Genomic DNA, 27,217 nt, shown 5'->3' with positions numbered 1-27,217 from the left:
TTGCTGCACCTCCAGCCAAGCAGTTCCAGTGCAGTTCTGACACTGGCATCTACCAAGCTATGTGGTAAATGGCCCAGCGATGTCCTTCACAAAAAAGCAGGACAAATCCAACCCGGACAATTATCTCCCCATCAGTCTACTCCCAATCATCAGTAAAGTAATGGAAGGGGTCATCAACAGTGCTATAAAGTGACACATGCTTAGCAATAACCTGCTCACTGATGCCCAGTTTGGGTTCCGCTAGGGCCACTCAGTCCTGACCTCATTACAGCCCTGACTCAAACATGGACAAAAGAGCTGAAGTCCCGAGGTGAGGTGAGCGTGACTGCCCTTGACATCAAGGCAGTATTTGACCAAGTGTGGCATCCAAGACCCCAAGCAAAACTGAAGTCAATGGGAATCAGGGGGAAAATGCTCCATTGGTTGGGGTCATACCTAATACAATGGAAGATGGTTGTTGGAGGTCAGTCATCTCAGCTCCAGGACATCACTGCAGGAGTTCCTCAGGTTAGTGTCCTGAGCCCAACCAACTTCAGCTGCTTCATCAGAGACCTGCCTTCCATCATAAGGTCAAAAGTGGAGATGTTCGCCAATAATTGCACAATGTTTAGCACCATTTGCGCCTCCTCAGATACTGAAGCAGTTCATGTCAAAATGCAGCAAGACCTGGACAATATCCAGGCTTGAGCTGACAAATGGCAAGTAACATTCGCACCACACAAGTGCCAGGCAATGGCCATCTCCACCAAGAGAGAATCTAACCATTTCCCCATGACGTTCAATGGCATTACCTTCACTGAATCCCCCACTATCAACATTCTGGGGTTTACCATTGACCAGAAACTGAACTGGACTAGCCATATAAATACTGTGGCTACAGAGGCTAGGAATCGTGTGACAAATAACCCACCTCCTAACTCCCCAAAGGCTGTCCAAAATCTACAAGGCACATTCAGGAGTGTGATGGAATACTCCCCACTTGCCTGGACAAGTGCAGCTGTCACAACACTGAAGAAGCTCAACACCATCCAGGACAAAGCAGCCCACTTGATTGGCACTCCATCCAAAAACATTCACTCCCTCCACCATTGACGCACAGTAGCAGCAGTATGTACCATCTACGAGATGCACTGCAGGAATTCACCAAGGCTCCTTTGAAAACACCTTCCAAACCCACAAACACTACCATCTAGAAGAACAAGGCAGCAGATAAATGGGAATACCACTCACTATCCTGAATTGGAAGTATATCGCTGTTCCTCATCGTCGCTGGGTCAAAATCCTGAAACTCCTCCCCTAACTGCACTGCGGGTGTACCAACACCATATTGGCTGCAGCAGTTCAAGAAGACTCACCACCACCTTCTCAAGGGCAATTAGGGATGGGCAATAAATGGGAATCCCACAACCAATGAATGAATAAAAAAAATATTATTTTTGTTCTATTGTACTTCACACCAACACACAACCAAGACTAAAATTCAGGGCCTGTACCTTGGCCCCAATGATAGGCAACATCTCACAAAACTATCTTCTGGTGATATGCCTATTGACTTTAACAAGCTTCCTATGGGAGAGAACTTAACAATTATTCTCATTAACATCAGAGATTTAATACTATTACAAATATCTTCATGGTTCATGAAAACAATAAAGTAACCCATGAACCTTGAGTGCAGTTAGGTGCTCTTCTTAAATTCTTTCCATGTGTTCCTACCTAGCGCTTTCCCTGCATGGCCAGCTGAGTTACAGGCAAGCAGCTAACCTTGCTACCTTATGACTTGGGATGACCTTAGCTGTCATACTCTAGCTGCAAGTGTAGGAGTCTCCTCTGCCTCCATGATGGAGTGAGGTGCTAGTGTCACTAAAAAGGCTGAGGAGCTGCTGTCCATATCAGGAGCACCCAGAGAGGAGCACCAAGATGCTTCAGGCACACATATACCCCACTGCTCATCCGAGCTATCCGAGGGCCAGGCAGTGAGTGCTAGCCCCTTGCCCCCTTCTCAATTAGCCATTGCTGCTTGAGACTCATGGAGTTGGCATGTTTGCAGGTCCATGTGCATCTCCAGCATCTGCTGACTGGATTGCTGAATATAGTTCATCATGAAGATTTCCAGTCTCTCCAAGGAGGAAGCCATGCCAGAGACATGGGAGCATTGGTGACCTGCATGAACTCCTTCATCATCTATGCCAGGGTGCACAGAGCCTCTGGAAACTCCAACAGACATTCCCTAACCTCCTGTTGTAGCTCCACCATCTGCTGTCTTGTTGGCGACTCCAGAGCCTGAGGCTCAGCATCATCTGGCCTCCCAGAGTCCCCTGAGTGTTAGTGACCTCAGCTGTCACAGCTGCCATCTGCTGTGCAGGCACATCTATGCTGCACTTACCAGCTGTGATCCAAGTTCCCCTGACAAATACATATCTAGCAACATGGGAGTGTCTGCATTGGTGGAGGGTATGTGACAGTGCAACCTCTGAGATCCCCTCCTCCATCTCAGAGGTGGATGGCTTTTCTCCAGTCTCTGCAGATGGCTATTCTTCTCTTTGACACTGCTGAGAGAGTAGAGTAATTAGTAATTCCTTCAGGTCCTCCAGTCCACTCTTAGTGTGGAGTTTCATCTGATCTGTGGTGAACACAGGAGCATTATACCATATGTTCACCAGTAGCTCTCTTCTGCCTATCCATTAGGCCACTCAGTCTCTCATCTCTCCACTCCCTATGATGGATCAGCGCCCATGCTGGCCTCCAAGCCCCAGCATGCCCTCCTCACTTGGGGTCAGGGTAGTTAGGTACAGGACACCACCACCAGTATTCATCCTTTCCCAGGTATGGTGGGCTGTCTTTTCCTGCAAGCACACAGATGATTCTTGTTAGCCACCCAACAAAGAAGTGTGAGTCACCTATGATACTGGCCACCTAACTGCCCATGATGATCCCACAGGTTTGCCTTCTGTATGTGGCCACTCACAACCAGAGGAGCAGGAGTCACGGATCACTTACCAATATGCTGCCATGCTTGTCACTGCCAATGCTGCTGCCTGGTTCCATTGCCAGGAATTGGGTTGGCATCCCTTCTTTAACTAATTCAGCCTTATGCCTGGACATATGTAAACCACTAAGGCCAGGCACACTGTGGTGTACCTATCTTGGCAGATTGCATGATGTCATTCACCAACTTGCAGCATTGCAGGCAGGTTCTAGGGATAACTCCATGGCAGCTGACCCCCAATCTCCATTCGGGTTTGCTTGGCCTGGCGGGCAGATCTCATCTTCCAAGGGGAAGAAGATCTCCCAGCTTGTCTGAGCAGCAGGAGAAGAACATGCAGGGAGGCACCGCTAAGTCACGGGACCACCGGGATCTTGCCCCCACCATTGCTGGATGGGTCTGCTTTCTGCTGCTGTCCATCTCTTCACTGCTGCAACAGTTCAAAAGAGAGCTGGTACCCTTTTAAAGATAGCTCAAGCACTCTGAGTGGCATGGCCTCACACTGCCACTAGCGCCCTACTGAACATCTCTTCCGCCTGTCAGCAGTTAATTGTTCAGCTTCGATCCCAGCAGTGAGAATGCTGGGATGGGGCCGGTGGCAGCATTGAAAATTTCAACCAAGAGTTAACATTTCAGCTCAATGACCTTTTGACAGGTATTTGTACGGCCTAAGATTCCTAATTAAGTGCAATTTTACACACAATTTACACATTGGCATTAAGTGCTGCCTTATCATAGCTGAGAGCATGTTTAACCACATTGATAGAATATCCATAAGATTTAAAAACTGTGCAGTCCAGGAATAATCTTTGACTTCTAGGTATTATACCAACAAAAATATTCTATTGCTCAGTCTCCGCTATAGCTCACCATAGGTTCTTGTGGATTCTTGTTGCACACTTGTTGAAAGTGGTGGCCGATTTGGTTCTTTTGATAAAGTTGATCAGTGGACCCTTCTCAGCTGGAAAACTTTATGTTCATTTACAGAGGTGCTCAGCAGCAACCACATGTGTGCTTTCACCTCAAACTCTATCTCTACACTACTGACTACACTACAGAGGTAGCCCACGCTACTCTCCTATTAGTTACTCAAGATCATGTGATTTTCCTTAATAGCATTCTTCTTAAAGGTATATGACACATTAGATAAAACCATAATTACCACACTCACCATCAGCACAGGCAACAACTGTTCTCACTTTTTTAGCTTGACATACCACTCTATCACAAAAGCTGAGTGAAAATATATGTTTGCATTATCTCCTGTTGAAACTAACAGTGATAAAAAATGGAAAGAGATTGATGGTTAATGATTCTGCTAGTTTGTCACCTGATTTGACGTGAGTTGAGGTCACTCAGTACATTATAAGAGTGCCAATGCTCTTATTAATGAAAAATACTTTGGGAAGTGTTATTGAACAGTTAGTACAATTATAGAATGACTTTTATTCATGATTGCATTTTGCTGGTTGCACAGTACTTCTTTGCCAAGGCAGTATATTCATTGCATTGGTGTAATTGAAAAGATTTGTTCCCTGAAGTCCAGATCTAAAGATTATTTACAACCTTTGCAACAACATTATATTCAACTGGCAGTGCTTCTCAAACTGACTGAAAACTACCCTTAACTTCCAGGCACAGTCAAGTGGTGTTCAAACCACTTGTGTCATTGCTCTTTGAAACCGTGCTATAAAGCCTGAGAGGCAAACCAATCTGTTTATTTTCACATAATAATGTCAAACACTACATTAATTCCTGTGAACTTACTCTACTAGATTCCATTTCGTGTAAGATTTTTACTTACAGGGAGTCAGTCAGATTTTCAAAATAACACAATTCAAAATTTAAGAAGAATCTTTATAGGAATGTTTTTATTCCTTCATAGGATGGGAGTTTCACTGGCAAGACAATTGCCCATTCCTGATTTCCCTTGATGCAAATAAAAAAATAGATGTATTAGTTTAGCTTAGATAATACAGTTCATAAGCTTCCTTCAATGTTTAAAAGCCTTTTCAGCAAAAATTCTTCTGGCACTGTGTATTCCTGAATTGTATGCCAGTTCATTGTTATGTCCATCATTAAGTTAAAATGGAAAAAACAATGCAGTGTTGATGGGAAGACTTTCCATCAAAACTTGATGAATGTTCGCTTCCATTGACATCAAATTAAAACAGTAAATAGAGCATCAACGGCCCTTGCTGCCATCTGCATAAAATGTTTTTTTTCTGTTGCTGGATCAATAGCTTGCTTGGTCGATTGTTAATATATATAGAAAAATGTTTACAGCTGCTTGTCAGAAAAATAAATTAATTAATGTAAGCCTCAACCCTAACCTTGACCCTGAGGCAAGAGATCAAGGAAAAGGCAGAAGTAGTCAATATTGCAAAAATGAATTTTAATATTCTTAGTGATAGAAAATGAGATTTGAAGCTTGACTTCAGATTGAGTGAAACACCAGGGTAGCATAGATAGCCAGAGATAAAAATGGAGAGTATTGTCATGAAAGCAATGCTCCTCTCACATGGTGTTAGAATTGATGGTGAGGGCAGTGGCAGCATGTTTGAGGATGTAGTTTGTCCTGGAGGGTCCTTATCCTAGAGTTGCAGGAGGTACAGCATTGCTGAGCTTGGTGAAGCTAAATCTAGAATTGGATGAGAAGACCAATGATACAACAAATGTACTCATGCCTGTGCCTCAGAATTTAGAAAGCAATCCTAAATTCTGGAACTGTACTGGGGAATATCAGGAGTGGGAGGCCATGAATGATAATGGGGTCAATGGTTTCAAAAGGCAAAAGTGAGGGAGCTGTACAAGCATTTAAATTGCCATATTCAGATTGCCTTTTATATTTGTGATTTTGCTTTCATTTAATGCAATGAGATTTGGCTGAACAGTGCCCTTGAATGTCCGAAAATTAAAGATGTATGAAGGCTGCACAAAAGCGGTGTAGCAGCAATTATATTGCTTTCTGCTGATTCATATGGCCTTGATCAAAGAGCCACTATGGTGAGATGCTACCACACTAAACTGAGTTCCTGAATGACCAACTATGCTGGAATGATAACTTCAAGGAAAATCAAAATGTCAAATAGCAGTCACATTTTCAACCTGCCACAAAGAATAAAGAGCTCTGTGAAATAGTTTTCATTGAGTTACACCCAAAGGTGGAGTAGTTTGTCATATTAGTATTAAAAATTGAACTCAAAGCCACAAAATGGTATATTAGGTGACCTGGCACCAAACAACACTATAATTGCTTAGTGAATGTGAAAGATGGGCATTCTGTACTGTGATAAGAAGGGGTGGGTGGACAGAAAGGGGGGAGAGGTGAGTTGTGGTTATGCCAATATTGTCAAATTGGCAACCCCTTACTGGCAACTGCCTTTTTAGATGGAATGAAGATTGGAAGTTAATTGGATAGCCTGCAAGAACAGGCACAGGGACTGCAATGCACTATTAATTGGGACCCTTTCAATGTAATGCAACCAACATGCCAACTTCATGCAGCCTGTTCATTTGAATGATTGTTGTGTGCAGCTACCACTAAGCATACTGTTCATTGGCTGCATGCATGAGCGGGGGGCAGTGGGGGCAAAAATAGTAATTTCCTAAGATTAATTGAAGCAAACCTGCACTGCCTAAAGCTTCCCTGACCTCCTAAAAGGGGAGGTGTACTATAGCTCGGGATGGCAGTGATGAAGGAAATGACTCTGACATAGGGAAAACGTGAAGAATGGCATACTATGGGATCGAGCAAGATCCAAGGTTTTTGGTCACTGCACCAAAGGCCTTGGTGAAGAGGTAGAAAGGAGGTGAAATGTCCTGTATCTGCAGAGGGCCAGGAGGCGTGCCTGACACATGCTCAGAAGACAGTGGGAACAGGTAGCCATGGAGTTCAATGTCAGGAGTCAAGCCCTGAGGACTCAGAAACAGTGGCACAAGGAGTAAGATGACCCCACACAAGTGATCAAGGTCAGTGAATGCATCTTAATTGCCATCTTCTACTATCTGTATCAATAACTCAAAATACTACTCAAATCATCATACCCCAATGACTCATTTAACAAACATCTCTGTCAATCAGGACTCATATCTAAAATTAATATGCTTCATCTCATCTCCACACATTTCACACTGTTGCAAGCCTCACACTTGCATCTTACAGTTTGCACACACTGCCAGTTATTCAACCAGCCACAGCAGCCACACCTATTGTGTTTACTGACACACTTCCCTCTCTCCAAGGTGGTGCACAACCAAATGCTGCTGGAACTAACTGGAGGGGAGCTGGCATACCTGTATGCCCTAACCCCAAAAGGAGGGGACAGTGTTGGCCATTTTGGGGGCACCTGTTGCTAAGACCATGACCAATGGTGGCACTGAAACCATTCTCATACCCGAACCACCTTCTCACATCCAACCTCCCCCTCATCACACACTATCTTCTGCTTTATGGTCTGCAAATGGCGTCCTCTTACTTTCCCACACACCCCACCCACCCCCCACAGCCCATCCCCACAGCAAAACCTTACCCTTGTGCCTTTCTTCTGTCAGTTACCCAACAAGTCCAATCTGCCCAGGCAGTGAAGGAATCAATAAGGCAGTGATGCAGAAACAGTCCCATCATCTGATTCATACTTGCAACAACTGCCAGCTCAGATACTTACACTGAGCATACTTTAGAACAGAAATTAGAACAAGATCTGCATGTGATGGGACACTGGGCACAAATGGGCTGCAGCCAGGGAAGGTGAAAGGGTAGCGCAGGTGTCAGCTGACTGGAGGGTGAGGTCATACATAGGTTCTGCTGCAGAGGACTCACAATGGGCACTTTGATGCGACAGCCTACAGACAAAGGCTGATGGGTATGCACAACAAAATGCTTGGTGCATTGGGAAGCCTGCTAGAAAACCTGTGCTCAATGTCAAGGACCGTGGAGGAGCCCAGCACAAGCTGGGCACTGAGCTATGTGCAGAGTTTGGAACCCATCTTTTCTATCATGAAAGTGGTGACCAACTCCTTTGTGGACCCAATCATGATGCAGCATCTGATGACTTTGCAGCTTTCATTGCAGCACAAGTAACAGCCATCTAATATATCTGAACTGCAGTGAAAGCTCACACAGCTGCCATTATGGCTGTGGATTACAGTGGACAAAGGGCTTTAAGTGTTTCACAGCAGTCCAGAAACCTGTCCTCCAACACATTACGAAGATTTACGAGCCACAATCTTGGGAATGTAGCAGTGGCTCCATGGAACACATACTAGTTGTTCTCTCTCAGAAAGACAGCATTTAATGTCTTCTATCGTGAAGGCTTATGTAAAGTATTTATTCAACTCCCTGCCATTTCCTGTTTCTCCATTATTATTTCCCCAGTTTCATTCTCTAAGGGCCTATATTTACTTTGGCCTCTCCCTTCCTTTTTATATATGTAAAGGCGCTCTCACTGTCTGTTTTTATATTACTTGCTGGTTTACCCTCAAAGTTTATTGTTAGTTTTTAAATCTTTCCTAATCCTCTGGCTTACCACTAATCTTTGCCACATTGTATGGTTATTCTTTCAATTTGATACTATCCTTAACTTCCCTGGTTAACCATGGTTGGTTTATCCCCTTCTTAGAATCCTTCTTTCTCACTGGAATATATCTTTATTGTGAGTCATGAACTATTTTCTTAAACGTCGGCCATTGTTCAACAACCGTCTTTTCTGTTAAGCTCCTTTCCTAGTCCACTCCGGCCAATTCTGCCCTCATTCCTTTGTAATTACCCTTATTTAAGTTAGCACAGTTGTTTCCAACCCAAGTTTCTCACTGGCAAACTGAATGCTAAATTCTACCATGTTATGGTCGCTGTTTCCTATCGGATCTTTTACTCTGAGATCATTTATTAAACCTGTCTCATTACTCATTACTAGATCCAATATAGCCTGATCCCTGGTTGTATCCACAACATATTGTATCGAATACATTCCATGAATTCTTGCTCGTGGCTCCCTCTGCCAATTTGATTTTCCCAATCTATATAAAAATTAAAGTCACTGATTAATGTGCTGCCTTTTTAACATGCCCTCATCATCTCCTGATTTATTCTCTGTCCTGCGGTATAGCTACTGTTATGGAGCCTATAGACTACTCCCATCTTATTCCCCTTGTTATTTCTTACCTCCTCTCAAATGGATTCAACATCTTCCAATCCAAGATCATTTCTTGCTATCGTACTTATTCCATCTCGTACTAACAAAGCTGCCCCACCACTCTTTCCTTCCTGCCTGTCCTTTCAAAAAGCCACATACCCCTGATTATTTAGTTCCCAGCTTTTGTCTCCTTGTAACCACATCTCTGTAATGGCTATAAGATCATATCCATCCAGCACAGCTCAAGAGAAGCCCGTCCCACCGGAACAGCTCCCTTCTAACCCAGTACTGGTGCCAGTGACCCATTCCTCTAACACCACTCTTTGACCCACACATTTAACTCCTTAACTTTATTTACCCTATGCCAGTTTGCCCATGCCTCTGGTAGCAATCCCAAGATTATTACCTTGGAAGTTCTGCTTTTTAAATTAGCTCCTAACTGTTCAAATTCTTTCAGCAGAACCTCCTTTCTAGTCCTATCAATGTCGTTGGTACCAACATGGATGATGACAACTGGATCCCACCCCTCCCACTCCAAGCTCCTCTCTAGCCCTAACAAGATGTCCTTAACCCTGGTACCAGGCAAGCAACACAGACTTTGGCATCACACGCACGGCTGCAGAGAACAGTATCTATCCTCCTAATTATACTGTCACCGACTGCTACTACATTCCTATTTCCTCCCCCCACTTGAATGGCTCCTTGTACCATGATGCTATGATCAGTTCCTTCATCCTCTCTGCAGTCCCCGCTCTGGTCCACACAGCTTTAAGAGCCTTATAACTGTTGGACAGTTGCAGGGGCTGAGGCTCCTCGAATGCTATACCCTCGGTCCCTATACCTGCTTCACCCACAGTCACACCCTCCTGTCCCTGATGACAGACCAAATTTGTCTTGCCTAATCTGAGGGGTGTGACCGTCTCCTGGAGCAAAGTATCCAGGTAACTTTCCCCCTCCCTGAAATGGCACAATGTCTGCAGCTCGGATTCCAGTTCCTGAATTCAGATCCAAAGTTCCTTGAGTTGCAAGCACTTAGGGTAGATGTGTTTGCTCTGGATCACCTTGGTGTCCAGCAGCTTCCAATATGCTCCAGCAGCAGCACATCACCCATCCTGCCATCGCTATCGTAATTTATTTAATTACTTAATTAATTACTCTAGTATTCCTGATCCTTACACTTGAAGAATCCTCCATTCTTTACACTTCATTGTATTTTTTTTACACATCAGTATCAATCTTATACTTAACAAGCTATTTTTAAGAAAAAGTGAAAAAAAGAAGAAAAAATAGACTAGAGACCTAAACACAAACTAAAGACCTTACTTTTAATTTAAAGACCAGAAATACTCACCAATCCTACTCCCTAAAAGCTGCTTTCTGGGCTCTTTCATGGTCTCTCGCCTCTCTCTCCGCGCTCTTTAATGGTCTCACGCTCTTCTCTCATTCTCACTGTTAAAGGCCCTGCTGCTCCTCTCACACTCTCTCAATGTTAATGGTCCCACTGCTCCTCTCACACTCTGTCACTGTTACTGGCCCTGCTGCTCCTCTTGCACTCTCTCACTGTTAAAGGCCCTGCTGCCCCTCTTGCTCTCTCTCAATGTTAATGGCCCCGCTGCTTTTCTCACACTCTCTCACTGTTAAAGGCCCTGCTGCTCCTCTTGCACTCTCACCAAGGTGATACAATCCGAAGTTGAATCTTCCAAGGCCTGAGTTGCTCAAGGTCATTCTCCAAGGCCACCTATAGTCTCACCGACTATCACCAGTCATGCTACAGCCACTAGCTTAACACTATGTGAGAACAATAGGACAGGCAAAGGTACACAGAAAACAGGCACTAAAGAAATAAATGGGGACAATTTGTTGACTTTTGTATGGAATATAGTTTGGTTTGGTTTATAACTTTGGTTTCAAGTGTTCATTTTGTGCTGGCTTTTATTTATGAGTTGTGGCTACTCAGGGCTTGTAATGGTCAGTGACAGGGGGAAGGTAAGGTTTGGGACTATTGGTAAATGGGGAAATAGGTTGTGGTTACTGGTATTGCACTCGGGTGATTTCTTCATGGACAACCCAGGGAGCAAGAGGCTGCCTGGGTTGTCTCCTCTCTTCCTGTTCCTCCTACTCCTCATGATCATCTGTTTGCCAGACAGCAGGTGCCAAGGGCTGTTCCCTGATCATGGCAAGGTTGTGCAACATAGAAATGTAATAAATTTGTCCTTTTCTCTGTTACCGTGACCTACTCCTTGTTCCTGAGGTCATCTGGAATTTGCCCTGCAGGTAGGTGTAAAACTCCTTCAGGGCATCAGGTGTGAAATGCAACCTCTGGAAACATAACTCAAAGGAGATGTTTAAAAGGGATCTATATAGTGCACTCACAGGGGATCTCTGCAGCAACTGGCTTTACTCATCTGTTTTCTCAAACAAGCCTTTTGTTCTTTATTGTAGTAATTATGGTTTTATTTGGTGTGTAATGTACCTTTAAGAATAATACTTGTTAGGCAAGATCACATGATCTGTAGTAACCAATAGGAGAGTAGCACAAGCTACCTCAGAGTCAATGTAGAAGTAGAGTTGGAGTTAAAAATGCGTGTATAGTTGCTGCTGAGTATATTGTAAATAAACTTAATGTTTCCACCCAAGAAGTGTCTGCATTTCAACTCTATCACTAATGGTACAAATTGGCCACCCTATAACAAACCGGCAATGAGGATAAAATACGATTGAACAAATCAAGCTAAAAAGAAATCAGCACCGTACCTTGCTCAGTGATTGTAAGTAGCAAGCTCCATTAGAATTGAAGAAGTTATCCTTTCTCAAAATGCCACAATTTGGGAGAATTGATCCTTTTGAACCAACCACAGATGATTAATCTCAATACATAGAATGCCTCACATTCTTTTTTCAAGCGAACAAGATTACGGGGAAAGAGAAGAGTCAAGCGATCCTCTTGAGTACTTGTAGGAGCAAAACCTACAGTCTGGCTCGAAGTTCGACGGCACCCAGTGCCCCAGATTTGAAAAATTTCAATGAATTGGTGGACCTTGTGAAGTTCCAAGCCCTCCGTCATGATGCAGGGGTTCAGGTTTAATTCACGAAATAGAGCCCCAGGTGAGACAATTGCATGCTGCATGGCAGATTTGAAGCAGCCAATGGAACATTGTGAGTTTGGTACAATTCTGAACGACATGCACAGAGATTGTTTAGGGTGAGGTGTGAAAGAGGACACTACTTAGAGAAGATTATTGTCCAAAGTGAATCTGGGTTACTAGATAATGCCAGAGATCATGCTGGCCATGGAAATGCTGTAAGAGATTCAAAAGCAATACAGGGTGTGCAAAATGACATTGTTCCCCCACGGGAAACCTCAGCGAAAAGAGGTGTGAAAAAGAGACAGTCGCCAAGAAGCGGGAAACAGCCTTCACCAGTCAAAGAATAAAGAAAAATAACTAAGCCACGAAGATTAATTTTAATAGAGTCTTTTAGTGATTGGCAGGTTAAAAAAATCAAATGCTATTATTGTCATAGACATGGACATATGGTGAGGCAATGCAAGGAAAGATTCAAGTAGGTTTGTAAACAAAAGAAGAAGCCCAATGAAATCTACAATGTAGAAGAGCCTGAAATGACAAATTCAGACATTTACTCGTTGTTTTGCCTGAAAGTTGGAAAGACAGAACCAATCTTTGTCACAGTGAAAGTAAATGGCAAACCTGTTTGAATGGAAATGGACATGGGAGCTTCCACTACAGTAATTGGAGAATATACCTTCTGATATTTGAATATTGGTGAACATCAATTAAGTTTGGAAGAAACTGCCGCCATGCTAAAAACATATACAGGTGAAGACATCCATAAAAGGCATAAGCAGAGTAACTGTCCATAATGGAAGCCAATCGGCAAAGCTTCTAGTGTCAATATTGGGAGACGGAGGACCAAGCCTCCTAGGGTGAAATCGGCTATGGGAAATCAACCTTGATTGGCCACTGAGATTCCAAAGGGAAGCTGGAAGCATTCCTGTTTTGAAAAAGGAGTATGTAAGGACTCAACAGCCTGAAGAAATGCAAGCTATCTTGAGCCAAAACCTGGAGGAACAGCAGAAGAAACTCAAAGAGACCCTGCTTGATAACAAAGTTCGAGATGAGGTGAGAGACCTTTGAAGGAAAAAAGAAAACCTGTTGAAAGATCTTCACACACAACAAGTTTCCTTCAGGTCAATGTTTGTACCCTTGGAAAAGTATGAAGAGAAACAGAAAGAATTCAATACCTCTCTGAACAAACTGAAGAATGAATTGACAGAGAAGACACAATAATGCTCAATTTTTCAGGAGGCAGCAAACAAATACAAAAAAGTGACAGAAAAGCTGAAGAATCAGCTGAATGAAATCAAACAGGCTTTGGAAGCAAAAGTCGCAGAATTTCCCAAGAAGCAGACGGATAATGAAATTTTGGGAGACTCAGCCACTGAACTGAGAAAAGTTGAGCTTGCATCTCAGAGAATTCTGGCCAATAGTGAAGTCAAACAGAAGGCCGAGATTAAAATCTATGCTAAAAAGAACAGTGTACATTCCAAGTAAGGGAGCTAATCTATTTACGTCACTGGGTAGATTTACAGGGCCTCCACCCGGTTGAGGAGGAAGTGAGAGCCATAAGAGACACACCTGCACCAAAGAATGTCTCAGAGCTCAAACCATTCCTGTGGATGGTCAATTATTATGGGCAGTTCTGACCCAGTTTGTCTACAGTGCTGGCCCCCCTGCATTCCCTACTCAAAAAGAACCACCATTAGTCTTGGGAGGGGCCCCAGAAAGAAGCTTTCATAAAGGTGAGACAATTGTTGTACTTGTCCAATCTATTCATGCATTATGACCAGATGAAAGAATTGGTGCTGACATGTGATGCATCTCCCTATAGAGTGGGAGCAGCACTCTCTCATTGGATGGAAGACAGCATGGAACGGCTAATAGGTTACATATCAAGCACGCTCACCACAGCAGAAAAGGGATAGTCACAGACAGAAAAAGGCCTGTCCATCATCTTTGGTGCCAAGAAATTTCACCAGTATGTACACAGCTACCATTTTACAATCATTTCAGACCATAAGCCATTGCTAGGATTGTTTAGTGAGGATAAGGCTATACCATCCATAGCCTCAGCAAGAATACAATGATGGGCCTTAATTCTGGCAACATGCAAATACACTTTTGTACATAGGCCTAGCATTCAAATCGTAAACACTGATGCCCTTAGTCGCTTGCCTTTACAAGAAAATGATAAGCACATTCCAGTTCCACAGGAACTTATTTTACTGTTAAATTTCTTAGATTCCTCGCCAGTATGTGCTCGACAGATCAGAGACTGAACAGGTCTTGGGACTCAGTCCTATCTCAGGTATGAGAACAAATGCTACATGGTTGGTCACAGGATCTCATATCTGACAAAATGAAACCGTACGTCAACAGAAGACAAGAAATAACCAGCCAGGATGGCATCTTATTGTGGGGGGCATGAATGATAGTTCCTCCAACGGTAAGGGAGCCACTTTTAATTGCAGGCCGGATCATCCATAAACATGTGGACCATTTAAGGATGAGAGAGACAAATCACCAAGATTTGGTTCCATCAGTGATCATTACTGGGTCTGTGTTTCCTATTGAGGCTACTCAGTCCAGGACTGACATGTCTGATGTTCCTGTAAGAGTTAAGGAAACAGAACTGCAAGTGCCCACGAAGCACCTAATGTTCAGGCAATTCCCGAAAAGGAGGTTCCTGACAAAGAATCTGAAGTTGTGGAGATGCGATGTTCCACATGTACCAGGAAACCACCTGAAAGACTGAATTTGTAAATTCTTTACCCAGTGCAAATATTGTGATGCCTTGAAAAATATGTTCTTGTAAATATAGTGTGGAGAGCCAAGTTAAAGAGGGAGGAATGTAGCAATTATGGTATTTAATGTGTATTGTATCTTTAAGAATAACACTTGATGGACAAGATCACATGATCTGTAGTAATCAATAGGAGAGTAGTGCTGGCTACCTCAGAGTCAGTGTAGAGGTAGAGTTAGAGTTAAAAGCACACGTGTAGTTGCTGCTGAGAATATTATAAATAAACTTAACATTTCCACTCAAGAAGTGTCTGCAATTCAAATCTATCACTAATAGTACAATTTGGCCGCCCTACAACATTTATCCTCTTCTTTCAATTTATCATAGACAATGCTAATCCCATTTGAACCCCCATATTGCGCTGTTGATGATCTTAAAATCATATTTCCCAAAACACCTCAATTTGAAGCCATAAGCTTCTCCACTATGTGGTTCTTCTCCCTTTCCACCCTTTGGGAAAATAATTCAAGCATTCAATGGGCAGGCAGCTGCCCTTCCTTAGTTACTGGTGCTCAAAATGCAGGCTCTCTCCTTTGCTCCTGGCACATTATGAAAAAAAAATTCAATGAGCTGATCTGTTTATCAGTATTACTGGCATCAGTGCCATCGGACTACCTGCCACTGAGCCATCAGTGATCTGGAAATTGATACGTCTGCATTGAATGCATAAACTGTAAATTGTTCTATTGTTCACCTGTACAGCCCAGCCACGATTTAGTTTAAGCTGCAAATCATATTAATGCTTAGTACTAGATCCTGGCAGAAGCTGCAGAAAACACTGTAGATAAATAATTACATGCTGCTGAATTGGCGCATATGCTGCTATTTAAGTAGGATATTATAGGACATCAGAAATAGGAACAGGAGAAGACCACGTGGCTCTTTGAGGCTGCTCCTCCATTCTATCCAATCATGGCTGATCTTCCACCTAAACTCCACTTTCCCCCTGCTCCCCATTTCTCTTGATTTCCTGAGAGACCTAAAATCTGACTATCTCAACCTTAATATATTCAACTGTTAACAATCTTATAAACCTCATAATTGTGTGTTTTGGGACTGTGTCTTTAATTTAAAGTAGAATGTGGGTCATGCAACCTATTCTGAAGCCTGCCCCTCAGCAAGGCTGGATGGGGGTTTGGCTGTTAAAGATTAAAGGAAGGTTTAGATCATTATAATATAAAAGCAAAATACTGCAGATGCTGGAAATCTGAAATAAAAGCTGAAAATGCTGGGAAAACTCAGCAAGTCTGGAGGCAGCTGTAGAGAGAAAAACAGTTAATGTTTTGAAGAAGAGTCATACAGACTCAAAACCTTGACTCGGTTTCTCTCTACAGATGCTGCCAGACTTGCTGAGTTTTTCCAGCATTTTCTGTTTTTACTTAAATTGTTTTCGTACGAAAAGGTGCAAGTGCTCACACTGACAGATGTCACACCAGCACAATATGGACTTATGAAGTATGAATTCAAAATGGACACTACTTTAAAACAAAATGGAGGATGGAAAATTTAAAACAAAATTGTGTGGAGAGGTCAGTTGACATTTTCTTTTCTGCCAATACATATGGAACTGCAAGACCCTTGGGATAATCTTCATGTCTGGACAAGTCATTAAAATTCAAACCACCTTTCTGGACATATCTTTGAGAAGTCATTAAAATGCAAAAGACCTTTCCTGTGGTTAATGGCTGCTTTTCTCCAAATAATCAAAGCAACTGTTTTCACAACTGCTTGCAGACTTTTTGACTTCAGAGTTGAAATCCAGAGAATGGTTATGAAATCCTATTCTATCATGATGGTATGCAAATGGACAAAACTCAGATGCCATTGTGGCCTACCCACCAGAAACCATTTGTGAGAACACTGGACAGAAATATCCTTGACACATAACAGGAAATAGGTTTCTGATAAGACTTAAAAAGGCACGTTTTTGGAGCAGAAAGAGAGAAACATCCAATGAGGGTTCAAGACTCTGCCTAAGGACACCAGCAGGCAGAGAATTCAGGTTGTCCAGTACCTCTCTGCTTGAGGGACCGAACCAGGGGTTCACAACAGGGCTTCAACTGGAGTGGAAGAAGAGAAGTCTGCCACTGCAAGCAATAAACCACAGCAACCTATCTTCCTAAACCTCCAGACTCTTTTCATCAGTTGACTAAAATGATGACAGAACAGCATTGTTTTTAAGTCTTCATCCTGGGGAAAAACAAGTGTGACCAAAGAAACTCAAACTTTTAAGACCTAAGGGCATGCTACCTTGTGTAATTTTAATCTTTTCTTGACAGCATGTGTGTCTGTATGGGTGTGCAAGTGGGTGTGGCTACATATATATTTGGGTATTGACAAATAAACATGTATCTTTCTTTTAAAATTTAACAAGAAAACCTGTCAATTGTCTGTTCCTTATCATTACAACACTCAGGGGGTTAAAGCACTTGTTCTTTTAAAACACATCTGCCTTCACGTCAGTCAAAAAATATAAAAAAAAGGGAACCATCCCTATCATCTCTCCCATAGAAGCAAAGAACACTACAGCACAGAAAAACAGGCCATTTGGCCCTTCTAGTCTGAGCCGAAATATTATTATTCCCCTGGCTTTATAGACAATAGTGAAGGCAGCTGTGATACCAGTGGATAGACTGGGCTCCAAGTCCCAGAGAAGTGTTAAAGTGCCAGGAGTATACTTTGAACCCTCTGTTTGATTCCAGAATAGGATAGAATTGGGGTCTAAAGGATAGCTAATCATCATCCCTACCTGGATACAAGGCCAATGTGATTCACAGTGGCATGGTGATACGTTTTGAGATGGGAAGGGCACAGAGAAGCTATTGTGATATCATGTTACAGGCTTTCCTAAAATATCACTGAATATCACAGACAGATTAATCGACAAGGGTCTGAGAGAGAGAGAGAGCGAGAGAGAGAGCAGTTACAGGGTGAAAGTTCATCGCACCAGAATGCCGATGGAAGCTCATTTTGGATTGAAAAGAACATATATTTGGGAGATTATATTAAAACGTGGCTGGAAGATTCACCTAGCCTGTACTAGATGGAAGATCTTCAGTAATACTCTCACCATGGAGGACAGTTCTGGAGTTAGAAGTTACCAAGCTGGGCAAGGAAAAGAGCAAAAGTAAATCCTCAGGAGCTAAGATTGACTTTGGATTGATTCTGAGAGAATTGAATGTCCACTTAAAAGGCAGTGTAGCATATCCAAATTCAGATTGGGTAACAATCACCAGTCTCTTTTTTTTCTGGGCAGTCTCTTGGGTTCAGGGATGATTTGCTTCTACTTTGGTTCAATAGGTTCTGAGATAGCTGATAAGTCCAGTGCGCAATCTATAAACTCTGCTACTGTACATGTAGGTAAAGCGTTGCATGGAGGGTCAGTTAGATGAGTTGTTTGGAGGTTTTTTTCACTCCATCTGCCACTTTGCCTTCACCTCTGCACATTCCTGACTAAGTCTCTTTGTGCTCGGTGCCTTCCCAAATGAACCTTCTCCCATTTTGGTCAACCACCATGTGTCGGTGGAGATGTTTGAGCTCTGCAGGGATGCTTTGAGGACATCTCTAAAATGTTTCAGTGGAGGTGGTTTTGACTGAGTAGCACCTTGATGCTGGGAATTTTGGCTTGCCACCTCCAACAAATGCCTCTCTCGCTGGCTTAAAAATGGTTTGTCTTCCTCATCAGCTGCAAAGCTGAGAAAGCTCCAGACTTGGAGCTTCAAAATTAACCAGAAAATTGCAGAGTCAGGCTCCTGAAGGGTAAATACTGCACCCTGTATTTTTCACTCAAACAAGCCCTGATCCCAGGAAAGCAATTTTACTTGTGTACAATAGCAAATGTATCTCTCACACAGACTTTATAATGGTCTCTCTACCTCACCCAATGTAAAGCTTCACAGCAGGCACAACTGGAGCTACAAGATTAAAATTGGATTGCAGAGTCAAGAAATGTGCCATTTCTTCACAGAAATGAGCAGCCCTGGCCTCAACTTCTTCAATGCATTAAAAAAAACCTGTTGGCTTGGATATTCTTTGTTGAGAACTTTGCTTCAGAATTTTTTGAAAAATAAAATCACAGTTGCCTCAAGTGCAAAGTAACGCCTCCAGTCATTCTCACTTCAGAATAGCACCAATCGGGTCACAGGACTCAACATCACATTGACAAGAAACGATGATGCAAAAGATGCAAAATGACATTAAATCAAAATTGAAGACTTGAATCAGGAATACCTGTCCTAAAAACTGCACACCTTTAAAGTGGAATGAATTAAAGCAGGGCAACTTCAAAGGGGGACTTACTGTGCCCGATACAAGGTTTATTCAGTTGTGTTAAAAGTTCTGGCCTGTAGTTTAACATATAAATTGCCTACAAAAATAGCATTTAGTTAATAGTGCTTTTGCTCTGTTTGTTGCAGTAAATGTCTTGAAACTTGAAATCTTTTCGTGTCATCCATTCAGCTATTAACTGAAAGGTTAAGTTTCTCTCTAATGTTATCAGTTTCCATAGGGATCAAAGCAATGGCACATCTGCAACCATCAGTGTTAGAGAATTCCAAAGATCTACAACCCTTTGAATAAAGGAATTCTCCTCATCCTAGTCCTGAATGATCGACCTCTTATCATGAGACTGTGCCCTTGTATTCTAGATTCCCCAGCCAGGGGAAACAACCTTTCAAAGTCCACCATGTCAAGATTCTTCAGAATCTTGTATGTTCCAATGAGACCTCTTCTCATTCTTCTAAACTCCAGAGAATATAGACCAATTTACTCTGTCTCTCATCATAGGTCAACCTCTCATCCCATGAACCAATCTAGTGAACCTTCACTGTACTGCCCCAATGCAAGAATATCTTTACTCAACAATAGCTGGTATTCAGTTTGAAAACACCGAATAGCTTAAATTTAATTTCTGGTAATAACCAAAGTATATACATTATTTCATGTACTACAGTCTCTTAGATAATGATATAACAATGTAAGATTTTTTTTAACCTCATGTGAATCTCAATTTTTAATATTTCATTCTAAGTCGCAGAAGCTCAATCCTTCACACATCATTCATCTGGGAACTCTGCCCAGCCTATTTTCATATCTGAAGGAAGGATTCTCCAAATCAATAGGTAAAGTAAATCAAACCAGAAATAAATCTATCTCTTTGTAGAGTGGTCACCTTTCTTAACATGATGGCTCTATGCTTCCAACAACTCAGTAGGCAAAAAGTTCCAAATGTCCAGTATTCAATTCTCTACCTGTGCTTATCATTATAATATTTAATCTTATTCCTAACCACACAATTGTTATGCTTTCTTCAGATCAAGACAATCATAATTTATTTTACAGAGAATCTATTCAATATGCCCACTGTCTTTCCAATTTCAATTTTTGTTTAGAACTGAATTTACTCACTCTCTCTAGTTCTGGCCTTACAATACAGGTTAATAAGAGCACTGATTTGCATTCGCATCGTTTATTCAAAAAACCCCAACCACCTTCGCCCCACCCCACCTGACCAATTGGCCATTGCCCATTGGACTGCACGCTGTGCTCTCAGCTCAGGCACAGGCATTCTCCTAACCCACACTGCATGTCTGCACTGTTAGCTTGAACCATGGGAGAGACCAGTCCAAGCTGGGATGATGACATTGCAAGGGGCTGTGAATGCTTCCACCAGTGACTGCTCCATGGCCAGCTTTAGCGAGGAGATTGTACAATGTGCCCAGTCGTCCAACTGTTCTGCAGTCCATTAAAACGTTCATTAGTTTGCAGTCTGTGACTGAGGGGTGAAAAGCTGAGGAGCACTTGGAGGCACTTCCATGCATTTGTGCTGCTTGAGCGGACAGATAAACTAGAGGCCTGACTCGACGCATGTCAATGTGGCTGTGTCTGTGCTGTCTCAGCTGTCAGGGATTGTCACTTAAGGAAGGTTTCCCAAACTGTGGCTGCTTTCCTCCTCCCCCAACCCCACATGTGCATGTGCACTACCTTCAGCCACAGGGCAGCCCTTGCCCACACGTCTCCAACACCAGCGTGCAATACGATCCAGCGTGGCAGGATGATTACAGATGATTATGGCCTTATAAGGACATTCAGATATTCAGATGTTTTGCAATGATGTTCCCGATGTTTGATGGCAGGAAATGCGGCCTACCATCGAAGGGCTGAGTGGACAATCACAAACGGGTTGCACAATGTCGTGAAACCGATTTCTGGCCTTCTCGCCATGTTGTCCACTCATGCCGCCAAGCGTGACAGAAGCCAGGGGGCATGGACGATTCCGCCCAAAGTGTTTGGATCCAGTTATGTTTCCTGTCCCTTACTGAAGAAAAATTACTGATATAAACATTCATTCAGACAACTTCCACCATTTTGATGATCTCACATTCCTATTTCTCATTTTGTGGGTCAGGTGAAAATTACTATTTGTGTCCATTACAATGTCTTTCTAATTTTTAAAGAATTAACAAGACATTGTCAATAGATCTGTATTAAGAATTATTATTATTAAAGGAGGGCTTATTTTTGCTTTAGAGAAAAGTTTTTATTAAAATTTTTAATATGCCTTCTGTCATAAGAACATAAGAACTAGGAGCAGGAGTAGGCAATTCAGCCCCTCGAGCCTGCCCCGCCATTCATTACGATCATGGCTGATCTCATTTTGGCCTCAACTCCAATTTCTCACCCTCTCCCTATAACCTTTCAACCCATTACTGATTAAAAATCTGTCTATCTCCTCCTTAAATTTATTCAGCATCCCGGCATCCACTGCATTCTGAGGTAGTGAATTCCACAGATTCACAGCCCTTTGAGAAAAGTAATTTTTCCTCATCTCTGATTTAAATCTACCACCCCTTAGCCTAAAGTTATGGCTTCTCATTCTGGAATGCCCCAGAAGGGGAAACATCCGCTCCACTTTTTCTATCCCCTTTAGCATCTTATATACCTCAATTAGGTCTCCTCTCATCTAGGTCTTCTAAACTCTAACGAGTATAGGCCTAAACTGCTCAATCTCTCCTCATAAGACAAGCCTCGCATCTCTGGAATCAATTTAATGAACCTCCTCTGAACTGCCTCCAGTGCAACTACATCCTTCCTCAAGTAAGGGGACCAAAACTGTGCACAGTACTCCAGGTGCAGTCGCACCAATGCCTTGTACAGTTGTAACAACACTTCCTTATTTTTATACTCTATTCCTTTAGCAATAAATGCCAAAATTCCATTTGCCTTCCTTGTAACCTGCTGTACCTGCATACTAGTTTTCAACACTTCATGCACGAGGACACGCAGATCCCTCTGCACTGAAGCATTCTGATGTTTCTCTCTATTTAAATAATAGGTCATCTTTTTATTCTTCCGAGCAAAATGGATAACCTCACACTTATTCACTTTAAACTCCATCTGCCAAATTTTGGCCCATTCACTTAACCTGTCTATATCCATTTGTAAATTTTTTATTTCTTCATTGCAACTTACTTCCCCACCTATTTTGGTGTCATCTGCAAATTTAACTATAGTACCTTCTATCCCTGAATCCAAGTAATAAATATAGAATGTAAATAGTTGGGGCCCAAGGACCAAACCCTGAGGCACACCACTAGTTATAGCTTGCCATCCAGAAAAAGACCCATTTGTCCCGACTCTCTGCTTTCTGTTGGATAGACAATCCTCTATCCAAGCTAACATATTACCCCTAACTCCGTTTGATTCCATCTTGTGTATTAACCTTTTGTGCGGCACCTTATCAAAGGCCTTCTGGAAGTCCAGATATATTACATCAACAGGATCCCCATTATCCACTTTGCTTGTCACATCTTCAAAGAACTGTAGCAAATTAATCAAAAACGATGTATTCTTTATGAAACCATGCTGACTCTGATGGATTGCATTTTGACTTTCCAAATGCCCCATTACTACTTCCTTAATAATGGATTCCAACAATTTCACAAGGACAGACGTTAAACTAACTGGTCTATAGTTTCCTACTTTCTGCCTCCCCCCTTTTTGAATAAGGGCTTTATATTAGCATTTTTCCAATCCATTGGAACCTTTCCAGAATCCAGGGAATTTTAGTATATTATAGCTGGTGCATCCACTATTTCTGCTGCCACTTCCTTTAAGACCCTGGGATGTAGGCCATCAGGTCCTGGGGACTTGTCACCCTTTAATCCCAAAAGTTTGCTCAATACAAAGAACAAAGAACAAAGAACAAAGTAAAGTACAGCACAGGAACAGGCCCTTCGGCCCTCCAAGCCTGCGCCGATCATATTGCCCGTCAACTGAAACATTTTGCACTTCCGGGGTCCGTATGCCTCTATTCCCATCCTATTCATGTATTTGTCAAGCTGCCTCTTAAACACCACTATCATACCTGCTTCCACCACCTCCTCTGACAGCAAATTCCAGACACTCACTAGCCTCTGCGTAAAAAACTTGCTCTGCACATCTCCTCTATAGTTTTCTCCTCTCACCTTAAATCTATGTCCCCTAGTAATTGACTTGTCCACCCTGGGAAAAAGCTTCTGACTATCTACTCTGTCCATGCCACTCATAATTTTGTAAACTTCTGTCAAGTCGCCCCTCAATCTCCGTCGCTCTACTGAGAACAATCCGAGTTTCTCCAACCTCTCCTCATAGCTAATAACCTCCAGGTCAGGCAGCATCCTGGTAAACCTCCTCTGCACCCTCTCCAACACCTCCATATCCTTCTGGTAATGTGGTGACCAGAATTGCACGCAATATTCCAAGTGTGGCCTAACCAAGGTTCTATACAGCAGCAGCATGACCTCCCAGGCAAGCATGCCATATGCCTTCTTGACTACCTTATCCACCTGCATTGCCACTTTCAGTGACCTGTGGACCTGTACACCCAGATCCCTCTGCCAGTCGATGCACTTAAGGGTTCTGCCATTTACTGCATAATTCCTGTCTGTATTAGACCTTCCAAAATGCATTACCTCGCATTCGTCCGGATTAAACTCCATCTGCCATTTCTCCACCCAAGTCTCCAACCGATCTATATCCCGTTGTATCCTTTGACAATCCTCTTCACTATCTGCAACTCCTCCAACCTTAGTGTTGTCTGCAAACTTACTAATTAGCCCAGTTACATTTTCCTCCAATCATTTCTGTATACTACAAACAGCAAAGGTCCCAGCACTGATCCCTGTGGAACTCCACTAGTCACAGCTCTTCATTCAGAAAAGCACCCTTCCACTGCTACCCTCTGTCTTCTATGACCAAGCCAATTCTGTATCCATCTTGCCAGTTCACTTCTGATCCCGTGCGACTTTACCTTCTATACCAGTCTGCTATGAGGGACATTGTCAAAGGCGTTACTGAAATCCATGTACATAACAGCCACTGCCCTTCCATCGTCGATCATCTTTGTCACTTCCTCGAAAAACTCGATCAAGTTAGTGAGACACGACCTCCCCTTCACAAAACCATGCTGCCTCTCACTAATACATCCATTTGCTTCCAAATGGTAGTAAATCATGTCACGAAGAATCTTCTCCAATAATTCCCTTACCACTGACTTTTTCTTTAGCGATGGTGATTGTTCTAAGTTCCTCCTTCTCTTTATCCTCTGCATTACCTGTTACTATTGGGGTGGTACTAGTATCCTCCACTGTGAAAACCGAGGCAAAATATTGGTTAAGTGTCACTGCCGTTTCTGCGTTCCCCATTATTAATTCCCCAGTCTTGTCCTCCAAGGGACCAACATTCACTTTAGCTACTCCCTTTCCTTTTATATACTTGGTGAAGCTTTTGCTATCAGTTTTTACATTTTGCGCTAGTTTTCTTTCATGATTTACCTTTGCTCTTTTTATTATTTTTTTAGTAACCCTTTGTTGATCTTTAAAAGTTTCCCAATCTTCCGGCCTACCACTGGCCTTTGCAATTTGGTATGCCTTAGTTTTTGCCTTTAAGTTATCTTTAATTTTCTTTCTTAGCCATGGATGCTTTTTCCCCTCTTACCATCTTTCTTCCTCATTGGGATATATTTTACTTGGGAGGAATTGAATATCTCTTTAAATATCTGCCACAGTTCATCAACTGTCCTACCTTGTAGTCTTCCTGCCCAGTCCACTAGAGCCAAATCTGCCCTTATACCTATGTAGTTACCTTTGTTTAACTCCAGAACACTAGTATGGGACTCAAGTTTCTCGCTCTCAAACTGAACTTGAAATTCTATCATGCAATGATCACTCATCCCTAGAGGATCCTTTACAATGAGATCATTAATTAATCCCATCTCATTACACAAAACCAAAACCAGAATATCCTGCTCCCTGGTTGATTCCGCAACATATTTCTCCAAGAAACAATTTCTAATATACTCTATGAACTCTCCCTCAAGGCTACCCTTGCCAATTTGATTAGTCCAGTCTATATGCATATTAAAATCATCCATGATTATTGCCGTGCCTTTCTTACATGCTCCCACTATTTCCTAGTTTATACTGTGCCCTACTGCTGAACTATTGTTTTGGAACCTATAGATTACTCCCAACAGGGACTTCTTTCCCTTGCTATTTCTTATTTCTACCCAGACTGGCTCAACATCTTGCTCTAAAGAGCCTATATCATTCCTGACTATAGCACTGATCTCTTCCTTTACTAACAAAGCTACACCACCTCCTTTTCTTTCCTGCCTATCCTTCCAAAACACTGAGTACCCTTGGATATTCAACTCCCAAACCTGTTCTCCCTGTAACCATGTCTCAGTAATCGTCATCAAATCATACTTATTTATCTCTATTTGCGCTGTTAACTCAATAGTTTTATTCCGAATGCTACGTGCATTCAGATACAAAGCCTTTAAGTTTGCCTATTGTCAATTTTCCCCACTCTTATATGATTCTTTGGTGCAATATGGTGTTCACACACTCTGTCCCTTCCTTTCACTTTTTGATAGCAATCAGGCTCGTCACTAACCTGCACTCTTGCCCTCTCCTTAAACTTTGATTTTTTATATTTCCATACAACTGAACCCTCCCCCAGACTATTTAGTTTAAATCCCTATCTACGACCCTAGTTATGCGATTTGCCAGGACACTGGTCCCAGCTTAATTCAAGTGGAGCCCGTCTGAACGGAATAGCTCCCTCTTTCCCCAGGTGCCGATGTCCCATGAAAACGAAACCACTTCTCCCACACCAATCTTTGAGCCACACATCTACCTCTTTAATCTTATTGACCCTGTGCCAATTAGCTCGTGGTTTAGGTAGTAATCCGGAGATTATTACCTTTTTGGTTCTGCTTTTTAATTTAGCCCCTAGCTGCTCATATTCCCTCAGCAGAACCTCTTTCCTTCTCCTACCTATATTGTTGGTGCCTACGTGGACCACGACAACTGGATCTTTCCCTTCCAACTCCAAGTTCCTCTGCAGCCCAGATGAGATATCCTTAACCCTGGCACCAGGTAGGCAACACAGCCTTCGGGACTCTCGATCCTGGCTACAGAGAACAGTATCTATTCCCCTCACAATACTATCCCAATTACAACTACGTTTCTCTTTTCTCCTCTCACTTGAATGGCTCCCTGTACCACGTTGCTATGGTCAGTTTGCTCATCCTCCCTACAGTCCCCGCTCTCATCCACACAGGGAGCAAGAATCTTGAACCTGTTGGATAAGGGCAAGGGCTGAGGCTCCTGCAGTGCTACTTCCTGGATCCCTCTACCTGCCTCACTCATAGTCACACCCTTCTGTCCCTGACTACTGGCCAAATTTAAGGTAGTTAATCTTAGGAGTGTGACTGTCTCCTGAAACACAGCGTCCAGGTAACTCTCCCCCTCCCTGTTGAGTTGCAGTGTCCAAAGCTCAGGCTCCAGCTCATCAACTCTGAGCCGGAGTTCCTTGAGCAACCAACACTTGCTACAGGTGTGGTGACTAGGAACCACAATCGGGTTCCTAGTGACCACAGAGCAATAGGTTTTTAAAACTGAATTCACATAGATATTGTTGAGATGAAGTTCTTTTGTCTTGGTAATGAGAGAGTTAAATCTGGTTTGGTGCTGTGCAAATGTGTAAAACTGACTCATTAGCTCCATGTTTCCTGTGGGGGGCCATCTGGCCTAGCCAGCGCCCATATTGTTGCATCTATTCAGAAGCTAATAACAACAGGAAGCAACTTACCTTTGCCGCTTACAAACCTGCAGCTTCATATCGCAGATTCCTAATGATCAAGTGCCAAGAGCAAACAATTCAACAAGGATCC

The sequence above is a fragment of the Carcharodon carcharias genome, chromosome 7 (assembly GCF_017639515.1).
Source record: "Carcharodon carcharias isolate sCarCar2 chromosome 7, sCarCar2.pri, whole genome shotgun sequence".
Lineage (NCBI taxonomy): Eukaryota > Metazoa > Chordata > Chondrichthyes > Lamniformes > Lamnidae > Carcharodon > Carcharodon carcharias.
The sequence above is the reverse complement of the archived record's forward strand: the minus strand, read 5'-3'. Positions refer to the sequence as shown.